Source organism: Hypanus sabinus, chromosome 12 (genome assembly GCF_030144855.1).
Source record: "Hypanus sabinus isolate sHypSab1 chromosome 12, sHypSab1.hap1, whole genome shotgun sequence".
Classification (NCBI taxonomy): Eukaryota; Metazoa; Chordata; class Chondrichthyes; order Myliobatiformes; family Dasyatidae; genus Hypanus; species Hypanus sabinus.
This window is the reverse complement of record NC_082717.1, coordinates 31,301,035-31,321,461: the sequence shown is the minus strand read 5'-3', so window position 1 is coordinate 31,321,461 and position 20,427 is coordinate 31,301,035. Positions and strand designations below refer to the sequence as shown.

Sequence of the window (20,427 nt, the reverse complement as noted above, 5' to 3'; positions counted from 1 at the left end):
TAAAGGGATATGTGTGCAAATTAGTCAAGGGTTCTTGTAGATGCAGAGGGTCACACACAATTAAAAGTAAACATGGAATGAGATGACTTTCAGAGTGCAGACACATGTATAAGGCCAATGGAAGGCATTAAATCCAAGAAAGTGGCAGCACTTCAGGGTGAAGGCTAACTCTGTTCTTTGTAGCATAACTGATTATGATTTGGAAAAATATGCAAACCTTAAATACATTATTTCCAGGCAGACTATTATCTTAATGAAGACAAAGTGCAAATGAGTTGACTATGAGTGTTCTTGTGCATGAAACATCAAAAGTTAGTATGAAGGTGTTCAAGGAATTAAGTAAACAAATGCATATTGGTCTCTTTCCTCAAAGGCTGGAAATTTAAAAAATAAAGTATTGTTACAACTACATAGGCACTTGGACAACAGTTTTGATCACTCCATTTAAGAAAGATTATACTAGCAATGGAGGCAGCCCAAAAGAGATTATGCTAAAACGCTCTCATTTTCCCAATACTACCTCAAAGCAATGTTTCTTTCTGCTATGTTACCTTGCCAACCACATTTATCCCAATTGTCCTGTTAATTATGACTAGAGGTTTATGGACCAGGTGCAGACAGAAGGGACATCAGCATAATTAGTTCAGCACATCTTGGGCTGTAGGACCTGCTCTATTCTTATACAGGCTAACGCCTATTGACATCAATGGACAACTTCAAATACTTCAGCATACACATCACCAAAGATCTCACGTGATCTGTACATACTGACTGTGCAGTGAAAAAAGCACAACAGCGCCTCTTTCACCTCAGACAGTTGAAGAAGTTTGGTATGGGCCCCCAAATCCTAAAGACTTTCTACAGGGGCACAATTGAGAGCATCCTGACTGCCTACATCACTGCCTGCTATGGGAACTGTACTTCCCTCAACTGCAGGACTCTACAGAGTGGTGCAGACAGCCCAGCACATCCATAGATGTGAACTTCCCACTATTCAGGACATTTACAAAGACAATGGTGTAAAAAAAAGGCCCAAAGGATCATTGGAGACCCGAGTAACCCCAACCACAAACTGTTCCAGCTGCTAAATAGTACCGTAGTATTAAAGTCAGGACTAACAAGCTCCAGGATAGCTTCTTCCACCAGGTCATCAGATTGATTAATTCACACTGATACAATTGTATTTCTATGCTATATTGACTGTCCTGTTGTACATAATATTTATTACAAATTACTATAAATTGCACATTTAAATTGTGAAGTACCGCAAAGATTTTTACTCCTCATGTATGTAAGGGATGTAAGAAATAAAGTCAATTCAATTCATGCTACTGAAGAAACCTATGGTAGTGATCTCAAATGCAACAATATGCCAGATATATCATAAAAGTACAATCCAAATAACATACGCAAGAGATAAATACAAATTTGAAGGTACAAGGTGATAAAATTTCATGTCATATTTGTTTTAAGTCTCTTCATCACAGCAGTCCTTTGCTAAATCCATGCAACTTATAACTGACCAAGTCAGTAATTTCAATAATATCATTACTAAATAATCATCAACTGGGAATGGAATTTGTATTTGCCTATTTAAACTCACTGTGGTTCAAAAATAATTCAGGGCCAACTATGAAAATGATTCCATACAGCTCAGAAAATTTGGAATCACAGATGACATTACACAGTGTGGAAAGAAAGCACATCTCAGTATTTCAAGGTTTAAGTCAAACAAGGATAAGGAAACTAACTGCTGATTACTATCCCCACCCTTATCATAAATCACATAGAACAAGAGTTGGAAGAAGCACAGAAGTATGCAAGGCATAAAACATGTCTCAACTTCTGCCAACCATTAAAAAGGCTCAGTAGCACCTACTGTAATTAAGCTACTTGAATCCCAAATACTGAGCTGCCAGACCAGATCTGCTTCAGGTAGTGGGAACCAACACAAGGGAACAGCCCTGTTTAGCTAGAAATGAAAAGCCTGCAGACTAGGCACATGGGTGGTGGCACAGGAATAATCATGAAGCATTTTTTTTCCCAATACAATACCTTCACGTGGACTGTGATAACACCATCTACTCTATAACGCAGTATAGCCACCATGACAAGTGCAACAGAACAAAAACAAATTCAACAGCCCAAATCTGGGCATCTACAATGCACACTGAGCATAGGCACTTGTACAATTGTGTTCCAGCACAATGTGCAACCAAGAAAATGAGGTCCAGCAAACTTCTACTGAATAGAAATATCAACCAACTGAAATCATATCTTATGCATCAGAAGGCAGTCATCATTGCTCAAGTCCAACCATCATAAACCCAAACAACAGTGCTGGAGTTCCTCAGTACAGTGTCATGCCTAAAATTTCATCTGGTTTTGACATCTTTCAAAAATCTTGATGTCAGAATTTGTGTTCTTCGCTGATGTACTCTGTTCAGGTCTTATTTTATCTTTGTTAAAAAAATGGCCAGTGATGATAAAGTAGCCTATGTTTCAGTACAGAATCAGAACTTAGACCAAAGCAAATCCATTCACAGCAACACCCTCCCTCCAGTGCTGCACACATTGCAACAGGAAACTGACAGTGAGCGAAGACTTCAAATAAACACTTAAAAATACAACTCCAATTCAATATGAAGTCCCCTTCTACCAATCATGGCCAAATATCTCAACTTGACTGCTGTAGTAAGGTAATCTTTAAAATAATTTCAAAGAATAGACTTGTAACCCACCCAAAGTTTGCTATGCATTCTTTTAACAAGTGATTCTTCCTACTGTTAACAGAATGAGGAGAAACTCAAACCCTTCCATCTTTAGTCAAGTCAATCACATGAATTCTTCAACTGACTTACCACCTTGCATTACCATCACCAACAGTTGTTGTTTATTCCTTTCTGCGCTTGTGGCACATTGAGCGGCAACCTTGCTGTTCCTTTAGCACTTTTGTCTGTTCAACGCTCAACCCAGCAGAGATAGAAAGAATGCAAGGAGCCAGCCGGATTCAAACCCTGGAACACTCACCTAGAAGTCTGGTGCGGATGCCCTTGCACCACCAGTTGGCATACCACCAAAAGACACCAAGTCAAAATAATCTGCAGCAGAAAATATATCTGACATACTCCAAGCAAAAATTAGAGTTCCATCAGGCTTGTGGAAAGTGAGTATGGTGACAGTATAGTGTCCAATCCAGAAACCAAGACCAAGTGATGCAAATTCAAGACCCACCATGGTAATTGTAGAACTTAATATATTATTTTGAATTCAACATCCAATATCACTAAAGAAAACCACAAAATATTCAGAATGCCTTTTAATAAAAAAAGCACACAGCAAATTATTTGCCAAAGAAAATTAATGAACCATGCTTATCTGGCCTGACCTACATACAAATCCAGCCCAACAGCAACAAGGTCAGTTCTGAAATGGCCAAGCAATGCACTCATTGTATTACTCAATTTGATTCACCACTACCTTCTCAAAAGGAAATACGAAATGAGCAATAAATGCTGGCCTTGTCAGTAACATCCAGGTCTCTGTGGGCTGACAAATGGCAGGCATCTTCTGCATTAGTTAGATTACAGACCTTCAACAAAAGAAATTTCAGTCACTTCTATGAAAGAAATAGCACAAGAGCAGGCCACTGACTTCTGCTGATTCCTGGGTCAATCCAATTAACCCCCTCACCCTACCTGTAGTCCTGTATTCCTCCCTTCTCTTCAACTACTTATCCTATTCCAATTTGAATATTGGAGGATTTGCCAGCAGCACTCTCCAGATGAGACTTGCTAAATAAACATTTTTTCCCTCTCATGTCACCTCTGACGCTTGAAAAACACTATTATCTAGAAACCTCCCTGGACCATTCAACACTGGAGTTATACAACTCAAGACAATTAAAAACAGACATTCTTCCTGGAGCAAATCATCAGCAACCAAGCATCCCTTCTCTTATTTAAAAATTCAAGTTAACCAGTGATTGAATTCAAAACTGGACAATCCAGCTGGAACAACAGGAAAACCTCAACATGAACCACAACATCAACTTCAAGTATCTGGGCACTGAACTCTATTCATTACAGTTTAATAAAAATAGGTTGTATGAGAATACTTCAACAATAATCCCACAGCTCACAATCAAGGGCACAAATACTAGCAGACAATTACCTCCAAATTACATGATGCTAAGTTGCACCTATAACAACTTTCTTCCTTAACAATGACTGAAATTTCTGGACTACTTCAGTATATACAATAGAGGTGGTACCATGAATGTACCCTGCAGTTGCTCAAGAAGAGTTCTGTCAACTACAGTTACGCAAGTTTCCTTTTGCATGAAATGCTAACGTCTAAAGATCAAATATTTTTCCTCTCATTTTTATGTGGAAAAACAATGGTGAGAAGTTTAGGGCAAAACAGAATAACATTCACAACTGAGAGCATTCTAACGTACTGTATCACTGTGTGGTACAGTAACTGTACTGCCGCAGATAGGAGGTCTATACAACAGATAATTAAATCTGCCGAACACATCACTGGCATCAGCCTACCCACCATCAAGGAAATAGAAACACAGAGGAGTTGGAAAAAGGCCAGCAATATCATAAAGGATCCCACCCATCCTACTTTTGGGCTGTTTGTCCCACTCCCAACAGGGAAGAGGTGACGCAGCATCCATGCCAGGATCACTGGACTCAAAAAGTGAAAACCCCCCACAAGCCATCAGGGCCTATCAACACCTCCACCCATTAACACACCTCATCATCAACCACTTCCTTCTACAGGCCCTGCTTTTATATTTATATTTACAGAATTTTTATGCTTATTCTATTTATATGCTGCATTGGAACAAAGGAACAATCATTTTGCTCTCCTTTATACTCCCATAGTGAAGAATGACAACAAACAATCTTAAAATCTTGAAATAAAAAGAATGAAGTGTAGAATAATTTATATTATAGCTGAGAGGACTAGAAAATATTAAGAAAAGACACTTGAGGATTGGAGGATAGCCAATGTTGTCCCGCTTTTTAAAAAAAAACTCTAAACATAAACCAGGAAATGATAGGATGGCGAGTTTGACATCAGTTGTGGGAAAGTTATTGGAAGGTATTCCAATATCTGAGAATTGGGATCAGGTATCTGAGTATTTGGATAGACGTGGACTGATTAAAGATAGACAGCATGGCTTTGTGCGTGCTAGGTCATATCTAACCAATCTGGTAGAGTTGTTCAAGGAAGCTACCATGAAAGTGGATGAAGGCAAGGCAGTGGATGTTGTCTACATGGACTTTAGCAAGGCATTTGACAAGGGCCTGTATAAAAGGTTGGTCAAGAAGGTTCAGTCACTCGGCATTTAAGATGGATTAGACATTAGATTTGAGGGAAAAGCCAGAGTGGTAGCAGATAGTTGCCTCTCTGATTGGAGGCCTGTGACTAGTGGTGTGCCACAGGGATCGGTGCTGGATCCTTCATTGTTTGTCATCCATATCGATTATCATACAGATGATAATGTGGTTAACTGGTTCAGCAAATTTGCAGACACCACGATTGGGAGTGTCGTGGACAGTAAGTAAGGCCATCACAACTTGCAGTGGGATCTGACACAGCTGGAAAAATAGGCTGAAAAATGGAAGATGGAATCAACGCAGACAAGTGTGAGGTTTTTGCACTTTGGTAGGACCAACTGGGATAGGTCTTACACAGTGAATGGTAGGGCACTGAGAAGGGTGGGTGGAACAAAGTGATCTGGGAATAAAGATCCATAATTCCTTAAAAGTGGCATCACAAATAGATAGGGTTGTAAAGAAAGCTTTTGGCACATTGGCCTTCATAAATCAATTATTGAATACGGGAGATGGAATGTTATGTTTCAATTGTTCAAGATGCTGGTGAGGCCTCATTTAGAGAATTGTGTGCAGTTTTGGTCATCTACCTGCAGGAAAGATGTAAATTAGATTGAATGAGTACAGAGAAAATTTACAAGGATGTTGCTGGGACTGGAGGGCCTGAGTTATAAGGAAAGATCGAATAGGTTTGGACTGTATTCCTTAGACTGTAGAAGATTGAGAGATTTGATAAAAATATACAAAATTATGAGGGGTATTAATAGGGTACGTGCAAGCAGGCTTTTTCCAATGAAGTTGGATGGGACTACAACTTGAGGTCAGGGGTTAAGGGCAAAAGGTGAAAAGTTGAAGAGGAACACGAGGGGAAACTTCTTCACTCAGAGGATTGTGAAAGTGTGGAACGAGCTGCCAGTGCAACTGGCACATGCAAGCTCAATTTTAATGTTTCTGAGAAGTTTGGTTAGGTACGTGGATGGTAGAGACATGAAAGGCTATGGCCCCAGCACAGGTCAATGGAAGCAGTCAGTTTAAATAGTTTCACATGGATTTGATGGGCCGAAGGACCTGTTTTGGTGCTGTACTTCTCTATGACTCTAATTAATAGTAAAATACTTCAGAAAATCTTCAGACTATCTTAGATGATAACATCAGGCACAAGTGATATTTCAAATGAAAATAAGGAAATGGCAGTAATGTTGAACAACTTTTTTCTTGATCTTCACAAGAATACCCGACAGCTAGGGGGAAATAATACAAAACCAAGTATTCATTAAAATTAATCAAGAAAAAGGGAAAAGAATTGACAATAAAAACTGATTGTTTACAAAATATTAAGATAGCTCTTAAAAAATAGGATTTCAAAGGAAGTAAGTGAAGAAATTGATTGGGAAACATACTTCAGATTGCAAAATTGATTTTTTTTAAAAGATGAGATATCAAGACGTTATTAACAGTTGAAAAGGACTTAATTATAAACAAAGTCAGTAACTGCTGAAAGAGATAAACTGCAGATGTAACAGGTACACATCTATTACATCTGCACACTGGACACTCACCAATATGATTACTGACAGAACTACTCTACGACCGATGCCATGGCATCTGTCATACACCTGCCCTGACATACCTAGAAAACAAGGATACTCATGTCAGAATGCTGCTTCTAGATTTCAGATTGGCATTCAACACTGTTGTCCTTGATGAACAAACTCCTACTCCTCAGTCTAAATGCACCACTGTGCAACATGGTGCTGGATTTCCTAAACAACAGACTTCAGATAATCAGATGCACAACCATTCCTTCCACCCCATCATCCTCAACACGGGCGCCCCCCAGGGCTGTGTACTGAGCCCTCAGATCACACGACTGCACGGCCAAACACCTAAGTAACTACATTGTCAAGTTTGCTGAAGTCACGACAGAAGTGGCATTCATTACCAACAATGATCACAGAGCCTACAGAGAGAAGATGGAAGAGGTTGTAACACGGGGCCAGGCAAATAACCTCTTCCTTAATGTCAACAAGACAAAGGAAAAGGTTATCGACTTCAGGAGAACTCACACCCCTCAGTGATACAACCGCGTGCAATTTCAAACTCCTGGGAGTGCACATCCTACACAATATCTCATGGCTTCAGAACACATCTCAAGAAAGCTCACCGATGCCTTTACTTTCTGATGCAACATAGCGCCCACACCAGGACCACCAGGCTTAAAAACAGTTACTTTCCTCAAGCAAAAAGGCCAATTAACACCTCCACTCACTAACCCACCCCACCACTGTTATCATTTCCTGTCTGAGCCCATTTATGTACAGATATTCCTCTACCTAGCGTCTCTTTATAAACATATAATCAATGTATATACGGCTTAGATTCTAAGTTATCTTGGGTATTATTTATTGTATTTTATGTTACTGTGTTATTTATCGTCGTGTGTTTGTTTCATGCTGCACTAAATCTGGAATAACAATTTCTTCCTTCTCCTTTACACCTATGTACTGGAAATCACATTAAACAATTTTGAATCTACATCTCTTTAAATCAAACTAAAGTAGTAAAAAGAATAGGAAGTTAATGCAATACTCAGGTTAGGCAGCATCTCTACAAACAGAAACACAATCAATGACCTTGCATGAAAAATGAGGAAGTTGGAAATAAAACAAGTTTTAAAATAAGTTTTCATCAGTTTGAATGAACGATCATTCATTTGATTTTATTGGAATTGAAAGATCATTCATTTGAAATTGAATTTCTTTCTCCGAAGGTTCTACCTGACCTGAGTATTTTCAGTACAGGTTGAGTACCCAATCCAAAAATCCAAAATCTGAAAACCTCTGAAATCAGAATTTTTGTTTTAACACAGATGGACACAAACAGAAAATTCCACAAGACACTTACTTGGAAGGTGGTCAGGCAATGTGCAGGTCTCTGCACATCAGACAGTTCTGAAAATTGACCTCACAGTAACGAAGTGAAATTAATGAAAAATAGAAAAACACTGCATAAAGCAAAAAATGAAGAAATCAACAGTGTATTGAAAGACTAAATTTGTCAGCATCAAAGTGAACATATGCTGCTTAATGGTACACTGATCAAGAAACAAGCAAAGATCTATCACAACCAACTGAAAATTGAAGGTAATTGCGAATATTCAGCAGGCTGGCTCCAAAAATTTAAGAAAAGGCACAGCATTATATTTTTAAAGATAATGCATCTGTTAATCATAAAACAGTAGAGAAAGTCATACGTTGCTGATGAAAATCTAACACCAGAACAAGTCTACAAATGCTGATTGTTTTTATAACTTACAAAATAATGCAAATAGTGTACTGCAGCCTTTTAATCACAACATGGCATCAGGTATTTTCCTGATGCTGCTGTGCTGCCTTTGTGTCGCTACACACATTATATTTTCATTATATTAATGGTATGTAATAATTTTTTAACTGTTAAGTACATGTGTGATGAACAAATGCAAGACAAAGACTGCTTATCAGTAGCATACAAATACAGAGTCTGAAATTATGATGATCCTAAGCTATCTCATTTTTTATTCCAAAATCTGAAAATATCAAAATCCGAAACCCTTCTGACCCCAAGCATTTCAGATAGGGGGTATTCAACTGGTATTTTGTTTCTATTTTATACTTGATGTCTTAAGTATTGTTTAACTTCTCAGCAACCCTCTGTTTCTCTCTCTGATGGGATTTCCATTTGCACCCTTTCTCTTTATTCACCTTCATTAGCTTCTGTAACATTTTTGTTTTTGGTAATTTATTAAAATTCATTTTCATAGCTGTATCTTTTTTTTTATTTCACTTTTCCACATACATTCAAACTAAAATTTCACCACACAGATTTTAGATTAGTAAATATATTCCGCTTTTCTAGAATCACCATCTTTACTGAAAACTATACAACGGTTTCCATCCTCTGACATTCTCAGAGTCTAGCTCTTACTTAAAACTTTTCTGGTCCCACATCCTTTGCCTTTGCAACATCCAATCATTCAGTTATGACTTCTTATTTTCCTCCTATCAGGTGTCAAGGAGGCATGAGAGAAGAGCTGATCAAGGTTGATTAGAAGAGAGGACCAGCAGAGATGACGGTACAGCAGTAATGGCTGGAGTTTCTTTGAGTAATTTGGAAAATACAGCATCAGTTCATCCCAAAGAGAAGTCAAAGACAGCATAAAAGCAAAAGAGAATGCATACAATATAGCAAAGCTTAGTGGGGAAACTAGAGTTAAAAACAACTCCACTATGGACAGTCCCAAGCCTGCTTTGAGATGGGGATGGTTGGGCATATGACTAGCAACCACATCTCTTAAAAACCCAGAGCTACAGAAATGCCAACAGAAGCTCCAAAGATGTCATCCCTGGGAAAGAAAGGATCTTTGCCTTGTAGATTATGAAGTCATGAGGTGAAAATGGAAACCAGAGGGCCAATTAACCGTCAGCCCAGGACTGAGGACTCTGGCGAGCTGCTATCGCCAGTCAGTGCACCAACAGGGGTGATAGCAGCATGCCAGAAAATCGAGAGTGACAAGCAAGGGGATAGTTGCTATTACTCAGGAAAAAGTGTTGGGGAAATTGAAAAATATGAAGGCAGGCAAATTACCTGGACCAGATGGACTACTCCTTAGCGTTTCGAAAAAAGTAGCTTAAAAGATTGTGGAGATATTAATCGTGATTGATCAAAAATCACTGTATTCTGCAATGGTTCCGTAAGAACCGAAGAGTCACAAAATGTCACTCCACTCTAGGAGGAGAGGAAAGCAAAAGACAAGGAATTATAGGCCAGTTAGCCTGACTTCAGCGGTTTGCAAGATGTTAGAGTCCATTATTAAGAATGAGGTTTCTTGATGAGGCCCAAGTCAGCATCATTTTCTTAAGGGGAAACCTTACCTGACAAATCTTTTGGAATTCTTAGAGAAATAACAGGCAGGACAGACCAAGAAGAGTCCGCAAATGTTGTATACTTGGATTTCCAGAAGATCTTTTACAAGATGCCATAAATAAATCTACCACACAAGATGAGATTACATGGTATTACAGAAGATTGCCAAACTGACAGAAAGCAAAGGGTAGGAATAAAGGAGGCCTTTTCTGGTTAACAATATGGATAAGGGAATTGATGGCTTTGTGCCCATGTTTGTGATGATACCAAAAATAGCTGGAAGGGCAGATAGAGTTGGGGAAGCAAGGAGTCCACAGAAAGACTTGGACAAGTTAGGAGAATGGGCAAAGAAGTGACATATGGGATACAGAGCAGGGAAATGTATGGTCACGCATTTTGGTAGAAGGAAAGACAGACTACTTTCTAAACAGAAAACAATTTCTGAAATCAGATTTGTAAAGGGACTGGAGAACCCTAGTGTACAATTCCTTTAATGTTAACTTGCAGGTCGAGATGATATTAAGGAAGGAAAATGCATAACAGCATTCATTTCCAGAGGATTAGAATATAAAAATAAGGATGTATTGTTGAGACTTTATAAAGCATTGGTCAGACCACATTTGGAGTATTCTTAGCAGTTTTAAGCCTCAGATCCAAGAAAGGATGTGCTGTACTTGACAGGGTCCAGAGGTGCTTTATGAGAATTAACCTGGGAATGAAAGAGTTAAACGTACAAGGAGTGTTTGACAACTCTAGGCATGTACTCATTGGAGTTTGGAAAAATGAGGCAGAATCTCATTGAAACCTACCGACTATTGAAAGGTCTACAAAGAGTGGAAGTGGAGAGGATATGTCCAATAGTGGGATAGTCCAGGATTTCAGGGCACAGACTCAGAATACAAGGATATCTCTTTAGAAAAGAGATGGGGAGGAATTTCTTTACCTTCAAATTCTTCATAGTTTGTAACTTGTGTGAAATTGTATAAGCTTCACTCAGCCGTTTTTGGCATCTCCAAGATTGAATGCTTGCAACCGCAGTGAACAAAACAGTTCCAAATTATCTTTCTACTCACTTCTCTGACAAAAAATCTTTGCTTTATGAATACAAACAAATTTAACTGACGCTATTTAAAAACTATTTGCTCTAAGCATGGTGTAGTGTTTAATGGTTACACAAGTGCATGTGACCAACACTAGTTAGAAACTTCAGCAACAGTTTCCTGTCCCAATTAAGGGGCATAGTGTTCCAAATAAACAAAGGAACTCCCAGCTATTTTCTCAATTAACTTTTGTTCTTTAAGGGTTGTCCCAAACAAGTAGCTGCTCCAAATAACCAATCACCCAATTAACCGGAACCCACCATACATGTACAACTTACACTGTACCTACATGCCAGTGATGCTGCTGTGAGTTTTTCCACAGTACTGTACCTCACCATACATGTGCACGTGACAAATGAGTCTACTTGACTTGAGATGAACTTATCAAGAAATGCAGAGTTGGAGGTGAATACATGAAGATGAGAGCAGGGTGAAAATGACAATGATGAAACTTCCCAGTCAGTACAAAGTGGGATTGATACAATCATCAATACAACAGAAAAATGGGTGAGAAAAGGGAACCAATTAGGACTGCAGCAGGGAATATCCCACATATCTCACAAAGACAGCAATATCCTGAAACCATATGCATTGACAAAGCAACATCTTATACTTGGACAAGTTTGTGAGAACGAGTCCAGTCATGAGGAAGTGTGCACTTAGGATGGAAATGGTTGAGCCACACATGAACAGGACGATATGTTGAAGACAGCCTGGTTGAAGAGGACAAAGGGAGTTAGATATTTGTGATTAAAATATGAATTGGGATCAGGGAACTAAAATCTTTAAGTAATGATGGGATCAATATTGGAAAGAAATTCAGCAAATAATTAAAATAATTAATTTAGGAAGAAATGCAATAAGAACATATTGATGCAAATAAAAGACATAGGAATATCTGCGAAGACTGTTTTTGTTTTGGTCCCTTATTTATACACATTTTCTCAACAATTTAATTTAATCAAGTACTCTTCACAAATCTGCATTTGATCTACATATTGTGTAATTTTATTCTTCCTTCTGCACACGAGGAAGTGAGGCAGTACGCAGCCCATCATCCATGCAAACTCCTAACACGCAATCCTGAGATAATATTCCACAGCTCTTTCAAACTTACAAAGTACTTTTCAACAAGGGCCTATCTAGTTCCCTCCCTCACTACTCTTTGCTGACAGTGAGTTCCAAAAATATTTTTTCCTTCACATCTCCTTATGTGTACATAAGAAATCAAGATTTCAAGGAGACCACATGACCCCTCAACGTGATCCACCATTAATTCTCATAATGACCAATTTGTTCCAGGCCTCAGCTTCTCTTTCCTCAATCACTGATATTTCAAAAAAATATTTTGTGCTCCCCTTACATACATTCAATGATCTAGCCTCCATAAATATGTAGGGTACAAATTCCAGAAAATCACCAACATGTAGAAGAACTAATTCTTATGCATCTCAACTTTAAATCACCATCCCTAATCTTATAACTCCATCCTCTTTGTGATTATTTCTCTCTTGAGAACATCTCAATATCCACCTTGTTGTGGCCCTTAGGGTTTTATGTTTCATTAAAATTATTCCTTATTTTTAACTCAAAGAATCAAGTTACTTCTTTGGCCAATTATGATCCAAGAATTAGCCTAGTGAATCTGTTTTGAAGTGCCTCCAATGCTACTGTATTATTGCCTAACATAGGAATCAAAACCACGTACAGTTCTCCAGGTATGGTCTCACTAACACCCTTGACAAATGGAACAATGTTTCCCTTTTTCGAAATGTCAAATGCCTCGCAATAAAAGCCAATATGTCATTTACCTTTCATATTTTTTGTGATTCATGCTCAAGAACTTCTGGAGCCCTCTGTATTCTAAAAGGAAGTGGCCGAGGCAGATACATTAACATTTAAAGATAAGAAAGGTTGATATGGATCAAACGCAGACAAAAGAGACTAGCTTAAAATACTTTGGTTAACCAGTGGGTCTAAAGGGGCTGTTTCCATGCTTTATGACATGCTATTTCACTCATTTACAACTTCATTTCGAAAACAGCCTGTCTTTTCATTCCTCATCTCAAAGTACGTTTTTTTTATAAACACACTCTCCTACATTAAATTTCATTTGTCAAGTTGTCATCCACTGAATTTGTATTCTGTTGTACATTCCAAGTATCCTCATCACAAAGTGCCTCCCTGTCTATTTTTGAGTTGTCAGCAAACTTGGATTTGTTACATTCTGCTCTGTTCTTCAGGTCATTAATATAATGAGTAATTAATTAGGGGCTAAAAACCAACCCATGGGGCACCCCAATAGTTAAAACCTTCCAGCTTGAAAAAGACACATTTACTCTTAGTATTAGTAAAAATTTTAAACCTGTATCTTGATCTACCAACCAATGGGAACAGTGTCATTCTAATTTCTTCCCCCCCCCCCCCAACAAAAAGATCAAGATCTTGCACATCTCTATTTATCCTTTACATTACAAAGTGCAAGGACCCTTTCCTTATCAGTGTGACCATATGGCTGGTTGTATTGTTTATTTTGAGATTTGGGAGTCACTGGCAAGGTTTCATTGTTTACACTTAAATGTCCTCAGGTAAGTGGTCATGTGCTGATCTCTGATGCAGTCCTTCTGGAAAATGATAAATATACAAAATTATTTTTCCAAATCTGTAAGCCATAAAACTTGGAAAAAAACATGTAGTAGTTATTATCCCACACACCTGACGCTCATCCTCCTGGATGATAGTCACATGTTTATCTGGATTTTTTTTCCCTGTGTATCCCTTTCTTACTAATTTTAGGAAACCAAAACTGAACACAATATACCAGCGAGTATTCATGATTTCCCTAGTTTATTTCCCTAGTATGAATCCCCGGTCCCATGTGCTTTTCTAATTATTGCAGATTTACCCAGCTTTCACTGTTCCTGTTTAAATTACAGAACTGTGTCATTTGATTTACTTCATCTCTCTTCATTCGTACTGCCAAATGTATCATAAAATCATAAAACCACAAGACATAGGAGAAGAATTAGGCCATCTGGCCCATCGAGTCTGCTCCGCCATTCAATCATGGCTGATCATTTTTTTCTATCTCCTCCTCAACCCCAGTTCCTGGCCTTCTCCCTGTAACCTTTGATGCCATGTCCAATCAAGTACCTATCAATGTCTGCCTTAAATACACCAAACGACCTGGCCTCCACAGCTGCATGTGGCACAAATTCCACAAATTCACCACCCTTTGGCTAAAGAAATTTCCCTGTATCTCTGTTTTGAAAGGGCACCCCTCTATCCTGAGGTTGTGCCCTCCTGTCCTAGGCTCTCCCACCATAGGAAAGATCCTTTCCACATCTACTCTGTCTAGGCCTTTCAACATTCAAAAGGTTTCAATGAGATTCCCCCCATCCTTCTGAATTCCAGCAAGTACAGACCTAGAGCCGTCAAATGTTCCTTGTATGATAACACTTCTATTCCTGGAATCATCCTTGTGAACCTCCTCTGGACCCTCTCCAATGCCAGCACATCGTTTCTAAGATGAGGGGCCCAAAACTGTTTACAATACTCAGGTGAGGCCTCACCAGTGTCTTATAAAGCCTCAGCATCACATCCTTGCTCGTGTATTCTAGACCTCTTGAAATGAATGCTGCCATGGCATTTGCCTTCCTCACTACCAACTCTACCTGCAAGTTAACCTTCAGGGTGTTCTGCACAAAGACAACAAAATCCTTCTGCATCTCAGATTCCTGGATTTTCTCCCTGTTTAGAAATAGTCCACACATTTATTTCTACTACCAAAGTGCATGACTATGCATTTTCCAACATTCTTTTTCATTTGCCACTTTCTTGCCCATTCTCTTAATCTATCTGTCCTTCTGCATCCTGTTTTCTCAACACTACCTGCCCTTCCATTAATCTTCGTATGACTGGCAAACTTGGCAACAAAGTCACCTAGTCCATCATCTAAATTATTTATATACAGCATAAAAAGAAGTGATCCCAACACCGACCCCTGCAGAACACCACTAGTCACTGGAAGCCAATCAGAAAAGGATCCTTTTATTCCCACTTGCTGCCTCCTACCAATCAGCCAATGCTCTACCCATGTTAATAACTTTCCTGTAAAACCACGGGCTCTTAACTTGGTAAGCAGACTCATGTGTGGCACCTTGTCAAAGGCCTTCTGAAAGTCCAAATATACAACATCCACTGCATCCCCTTTATCTATCCTACTTGTAATCTCCTCAAAGAATTCCAACAGGTTCGTCAGGCAGAATTTTCCCTATCTTACCCTGTGTCACCAAGTACTCCATCACCTCATCCTTAACAATTGACTCTAACATCTTCCCAACCACTGAGGTCAGGCTAACTGGTCTATAATTTCCTTTCTGCTGCTTTCCTCCTTTCTTAAAGAGTGGAGTAACATTTGCAATTTTCCAGTCCTCCGGCACCATGCCAGAGTCCAATGATTTTTGAAAGATCATTTCTAATGCTACCACAATCTCTAGCACCATCTCTTTCAGAACCCTAGGGTGCAGTTCATGTGGTCCGGGTGACTTATGTACCTTTAGGTCTTTCAGCTTTTTGAGCACCTTCTTTCTTCTAACAGTAACTGCACCCACTTCTCTTCCTTCACACACTACAACATCAGGTATACTGGAAGTGTCTTCCACAGTGAAGAGTGACACAAAATATTCATTTCGTTCATCGGCCATCTTCTTATCCAGAACTACCTCATTTTCAAGCGGTCCTATATCCACTCTTATACTCTTATTTTTAACATACTGATTTGAAAAAACTTTTACTATCCACTTTGATATTATTTGCTAGGTTGCTTTCATATTTTATCTTTATCCTTCTAATGATATTTTAGTTGCTCTCTGTAGATTATAAAAACTTCCCAATCCTCTATCTTCCCACTACTTTTTGCTTTGTTGTATGCTCTTTCTTTTGCTTTTACAATAGCTTTGACTTCCCTTGTCAGCCACAATAGTACCATTTTACCATTTGAGTATTTCTTCATTTTTGGAACACAGATGCCCTGCACCTTGCTCATCTTTCCCAGAAATGCACACCATTGCTGCTCTGCTGACATCCCTGCCAGCAGCTCCTTCCAATTTACTTTGGCCAACTCCACTCTCATCGCTCACTGTAATTTCCCTTATCCTATTAAATACTGCTACATCAGACTTTACTTTCTCCCTATCAAATTTCAGGTTGAAACCAAATCATATCATGATCACAGGTTCCTAATGCTTCTTTTACCTTAAGCTCCCTAATTGTCTCCAGTTCATTATGTAACACCCAATCCAGTATCAATTCATACTTTTCTGTATTAAAAAGCACCTACTATTTGCCTTCCTATTCTACCTATTCTATCCATGCTCTCTAAAAATAGATAATAAATTTAAAGAAAGAGATTTAGTTCTTAATGCTGAAGGCAAGGGATATCAGAAGCAAGTGTGAATTGGTCACTTAGCCATCATCATGCAGGATGGTGGAGGAGGCCAACATTTACAACACATTCAAACTTTGTCATTCACAAATTTGGAAACTTAATTCTACATACGCAGATCAAAATAATTCGAATTTATCAGACAATGGTTCCAACAGGAAGAATACTACTACTAATTACTTCACTCCAATGTAGAAAAACAATTTCACTCTTTATCTTCACCCTCAAAGTTAATCTCTTAATCAAATTGCTATTAGCCTTCTGTTTAAATGGATCTCATTTCCCTGCTTGCCCGTTCAGCTTCTAGCAATTTACTAACACAAAATTGTACGTTTACTTCTGAAGTGACTTGTGTAGCAGCAGAACTCTCAATGAATATGATTAAATATTCTCGTTTCAAGCTGCTACAGTTAAAGCGCACAACTGCTTCCACGGTCAGTACAGTCAACAAAGATGTCCGCATGCGTTTAAACGAACTATCACTGCTTAAAACTGATGGAAACAATGCCAACTTGGGATGGATTTGTCCTTGTAGAGTCCATGCAGGTCAAGGATACAAGTGCATTTAAGGAAACAGGCTTTTAAAACTCCCAGTACCGACTACCTTGCTGGCAAATATGCTGCCTCTTGTTAATAAAATCGATGATCTCAGAGGTAGGGTGCTGAATCAGAGGGACGTTAGGACTGAGTGTGTCCTTTGTTTCACTATTCAGATCAGTAGATTTACTATACACCGTCAGGATGGATCTATAGAGTCTCTCAAAAGCAGAGGTGGAGGAGAATGCCTCATGATCAACTCTTCTTGGTGCACAAATACATCAGTGCTGTCCCAATTCTGGTCACCAGCCCTGGAATATCTCTAGCAGTTAAGTGCTGTCCTGCTTACCTCCCACAGGAGATTTCTGGGATCATTTTGGGAGCAGCATACATTCCACCTCAGGCCAATATCAATCATGCTCCAGATGATCTGAGCAATGGGATCAATATGCATGAAACAGCGTACCCTAATGCTTTCACCATTGTTTTGGGGGATTTTAACCAGGCCAGTCTGGAAAAACTCCTAAAGCAATTACCATCAACAAATCACTTGCAATACTAAAGGCAACAAGACACTGGACCATCGCTACACCACCATCAAGAATGCTTACCGTGCTATTCCATGCCCTCACTTCAGGAAGTCTGATCACCTGGCTGTACTTCTACTCTCTGAGTATAGGCAGAAACTGAAGACTGCATCACGAGTAGTGTGGACCAAGAAGGTTTCGACAAGGGAAGCACAGGAGCGCCTACAGGACTGATTTCTATCGGTGGACTGGACTGTATTCAGGGATTCATCTTTGAATCTGGATGAGTATGCTTCAGTTTTTACCAACTTCATTAAAACCCATGCAGATGAGTATGTGCCTGCAAAGACTTACTGTACGTTCCCAAACCAAAAGCCGTGGATGAACCAGGAAGTACGTCATCTGCTGAAGGCTAGGTCTGTGACATTCAAGTCTGGCTGTGGTCTAATCAAGACGTATAAAAAAGCTGGATGAATTCAGCAGGTCAGGCAGCATCCGTTGAAAGAAGCAGTCAACATTTCGGGCCGAGACCCTTCGTCAGGACTAAGGAAGGAGTGGGCAGGGGCCCAATAAAGGAGGTGGGGGGAGGGTGGAATGTGCCAGGTGAAAAACCAGAGGAAAGATCAAGGGGTGGGGAAGGGGCAGCAGGGAGGGGATAGGCAGGAAAGGTGAAGAAGGAATCTAAGGGGAAAGCACTATGGGTAGTAGAAGGTGGCAGAATCATGAGAGGTGATAGGCAACTGGAAGAGACAACTTTCACTCTGTCTCCACTTCTAGCTGCCTATCACCTCTCTCATGATTCTGCCTTCTTCTACTACCCATAGTGCTTTCCCCTTAGATTCCTTCTTCACCTTTCCTGCCTATCCCCTCTCTGCTTCCCCTTCCCTTGATATTTCCTGCTTCATTTTTCACCCGGCACATTCCACCCTCCCCCCCCCACCTTCTTTATAGGGCCCCTGCCCCCTCCTTCCTTAGTCCTGATGAAGAGTCTCGGCCCAAAATGTTGACTGTTCCTTTCAACAGATGTTGCCCAAACTGCTGAGTTCATCCAGCTTTTTTGTACATCTTGAGAGGGTTGTAAATCTAGTCAGCTCCATCTTGGGTACGAGCCTACAAAGTACCCAACACATCTTCTAGGAGCAGTGTCTCAGAAAGGCAGTGTCCATTATTATGGCCCTCCAGCATCCAGAGCATGCCCTTTTCTCACTGTTACCATCAGGTAGGAGGTACAGAAGCATGAAGGCACACACTCAGTGATTCAAGAAGAGCTTCTTTCCCTCTGCCATCCAAATGGACATTGAACCCATGAATACTACCATATTTTTTACTATATATTATTTCTGCTTTTTTGCATGATTTTTAATTTATTCAATATATGTAATTGATTCACTTATTTTTTTCTTCTTCTATATGATGTATTGCATTGATAGGTACTGATAAGTTAACAAATTTCATGACACACATCAGTGATAATAAACCTGATTCTGAGTCCCACTCCAGAGATTCAACAAATCAATATATACAAACTCCAGTGCAAATCTGAGGGAATACTCCATTGTGGGAGATTGCTGATTTAGATAGAAATATAGTTCTGGTGTTATACCAAAGAAAATAATGGAGCTTAGAAAAATAGAGGGCTATGGGTAATCTAGGTAATCTCTAAAGTAAGCACATGCTCAACACAGCATTTTGGGCTGAAGGGCCTGTATTGTGCTGTAGGTTTTCTACGTTTCTGTGTTTCTAAAATGAGTGGAGTTAATGCAGTGTTCTGGCTAACAAATCTTTACAACTTATCATGTTGTTGTTTTCATCATTACAAGAGGGCTTGAACTTCAAAAGTAATACATTGGCAGCAAAATACTTTGGAACATTCTAAGATAATAGGCTCCACATAAAAGTAGGATTTTTCCTATTCTCCTGAACTGTATACAAACTTGCAACTTCTCAGCAGGCAAGCATTCCACTTCAAAACATTTTCTTAGCATCTATGCTGCTTTCTTACTTTTAGCTTATTTCTTTGAAATAGACTTCCTTTTTATGCACTTACAAAAGAGGCTCTTCCATACCTTCATCAGGTACATCTATAGTCCTGCTATTACTTCGAATTACAAAACTATAATTAAAAAACTGAACATAATCTTCACATTCCACAGCAGGTCATCCCCTACATTATCAAGAATTGGGCAACTTTCTATTTTTTTAAAAAAGTAATTGAAAATCAGACAGCAAGTCAGCTTAATACTAAAAACTTATTCCACTTCTCCCATCACAACCCCTTCTCCTAAGCAGATACACTTCTATTGCCACAGCACCAATCTGATATAATTTTATTATATGGAAAATATTATATGAAGTTTCTCCGAATCTCTAAAGATTGTCATTTCATGGAAGCTTGAGCTTATGAGTTTCAATTTGGTAAAGCCCTTAACCTATCTATAACTGTAAACAAATGAGCTACTTAAGTCTTACAAATTGACAGATATTGTGCCCAGCATTTTTCCATAAACTGATTCATAAACACAAGAAATATTTATCAAAATCGGCTTATTCTAACAAGAATC

At 39.1% G+C, this 20,427-nt stretch overlaps 1 protein-coding gene across 8 annotated transcripts in view; it reads right to left on the bottom strand.

Annotated features, from left to right (window-relative positions):
• ppm1ba (protein phosphatase, Mg2+/Mn2+ dependent, 1Ba) overlaps window positions 1-20,427 on the bottom strand; it is a 211,829-nt gene that overhangs the window by 120,761 nt on the left and 70,641 nt on the right. The gene's annotated exons all lie outside the window — the stretch shown is intronic.